Here is a 2,451-nt window from a genome sequence, read left to right as displayed (position 1 = left end):
CCAGGAAGCAGCCCAAAGGCCTTGGCTCCCTTGCCAGCGCTCAGAGGTCGAAGGCTCAGGGGCACCCCACCCCTGGGGGCCCCGTCGCCCGGCTCCCTGCTGGCTCCCGGCTGGCCGGTGTCCGGCATGGGCTCCTGCTCCCTGTCGCATTCCTCCAGTCTGGAGCTTTCTTTTCTCTTTCCTGCTAGGGGAGTCTAGGATCAGAGTCAACAGACTGTCCTCTGCGCGCAGTGCGCGCGACTCTGGGGGCTCCGCTTTTCGCCACTCCCCTGGGATTCCGCCTCACAGCCCCGTCTCCCCCTGTTTGAGCCTGGGTCCTTAGGGTCTGGTCCAGGACTGGGGTTCAGAGCAGTCGAAACTGGGGCCCAACACAGCCGGGGCTCCCGTTTCCTTCCCCCCAGGGCAATCCCGCATCAGAGTCAACATTCCTTCCCTGGCAAGCAATGTGCGCGACTCCGACTCCGGGGCTCGGCTTTTCGCTGCTCTCCCAGGACTCCACCTCACAGCCCTGTCTCACTCTACTTGAGCCTGGGTCCCCAGGGATTGTCCCAGAACTGGGGTTCAGAGCAGTCCAACTGAGGTTCAGCGCCGCCGGAGGCCCTGTTCCTTCCAGCTAGGGTAATCCAGCATCAGAGTCAACATTCTGTGTGCAATGTGAGCGCGACTCTGGGGGCCCTGCTTTTCCCTGCTCACCTGGGATTCCGCCTCACAGTCCCGTCTCCCCCTGCCGGAGCCTGGGTCCCCAGGGTCTGGCCCATAACTTGGGGCTCAGCGCTGCCAGTTCCGGGGTTCAGCCCAGGCTGGGGGTTTTATTTCCTTCCTGCTAGGGAACGCCGGGCAGCACCAAGCCCTCTTCTCCTCTCTGGCTGCGAATTCTCCGCGCGCCTGCGTGCGAGCGTGCAGCATGTCTCCGTACCTTAGGCTTTTTTTCAGCTCCTCTGATTTTCCTTCTGGTTTTCTCTTTCCGTCTTGTTGTAGAATTTTCAGTCAGTCGACTACCTGTGGCTCTGGGCGATGTCCACTCTACATTTTAGTTGTATTCCATTGAAATTGTTGTGTGCTGCTGCGGTTAGGTGTCTACCCGAGCAGCCATCTTGGATTCTCTCGCCGTTGGTATTTTAATTGGAAGTGCATTGAACATATAGATTGCTTTAGGAAATATGGACATTTTGATGATGTTGATTCTACCAATCCATGAACAAGGTATGTTCTTCCATCTGTTTACATCTTCCTCTATTTCTTTTTTCAGTGTCGTGTAGTTTTCCGCATATAGGTCCTTTACTTCCTTAGTTAAATTTATTCCTAGGTATCTTAATTTTTTTTGGTGCGATGGTAAATGGAATTGCTTTTTTAGTCTCTGTTTCTGTAAGTTCACTGTTGGTGTATAGAAATGTCATGGATTTCTTGGCATTAATTTTGTATCCTGGTACATTGCCAAATTCATTTATTAAGTCAATTAGTTTTTTAATGGAGTCTTTTGGGTTTTTTATGTACAATATCATGTCATCTGTAAATAGGAATAACTATACTTTTTCTTTTCTAATTTGGATACTTTTTATTTCCTCATCTTGTCTAATTGCAATGGCTAGTACTTCCAGTACTGTGTAAAACAGGAGTGGCGAGAGTAGGCATCCCTGTCTTGTTCCTGTTCTTAGAGGAAATGGTTTTAGTTTTTGTCCATTGAATATGATGTTGGCTGTGGGCTTATCATATATAGCTTTTATTATGTTGAAGTATGATCCTTGTACTCCCATCTTGTTGAGAGTTTTTATCAGGAAAAGGTGTTGGATTTTATCAAATGATTTTTCTGCATCAATTGATATGACTATATGATTTTTATCTTTCAATTTGTTTATGTGAATTATCACGTTTATTGATTTGCGGATATTGTACCATCCTTGCATTCCTGGAATAAATCCTACTTGGTCATGGTGTATGATCTTTGTGATGTTCTTCTGGAGTCGATTTGCTAGAATTTTGTTGAGGATTTTGGCATCTATGTTCATGAGGGATATTGGCCTGTAATTCTCTTTCATTGAGTTGTCTTTATCTGGTTTTGGTATTAGGGTGATGCTGGCTTCATAGAAGGAGTTTGGAAGTGTTCCTTCCTCTTGGATTTTTTGGAATAGTCTGAGGAGGATAGGTTTTAGTTCTTCCTTGAATGTTTAGTAAAACTCTCCTGTGAAGCCATTTGGCCCTGGGCTTTAGTTTGCTGGAAACTTTTTGATGACTGTTTCAATTTCTTCCCAAGTCACTGGTCTATTGAGATTTTTAGATTCTTCCTGATTGCATTTTGGAAGGTTTTATTTTTCTAGGAATATGTCCATTTCCTCCAGGTTATTCAGTTTGTTGGAATAGAGTTGTTCGTAGTATTTTGTAACAATCTTTGTATTTCGGCAGGGTCTGTTGTTATTTCACTTTTTTCATTTCTGATTTTGTTTATTTGAATCC

The sequence above is a fragment of the Pipistrellus hanaki genome (genome assembly GCF_964339955.1).
Source record: "Pipistrellus hanaki genome assembly, chromosome: 10".
Lineage (NCBI taxonomy): Eukaryota > Metazoa > Chordata > Mammalia > Chiroptera > Vespertilionidae > Pipistrellus > Pipistrellus hanaki.
The sequence above is the reverse complement of the archived record's forward strand: the minus strand, read 5'-3'. Positions refer to the sequence as shown.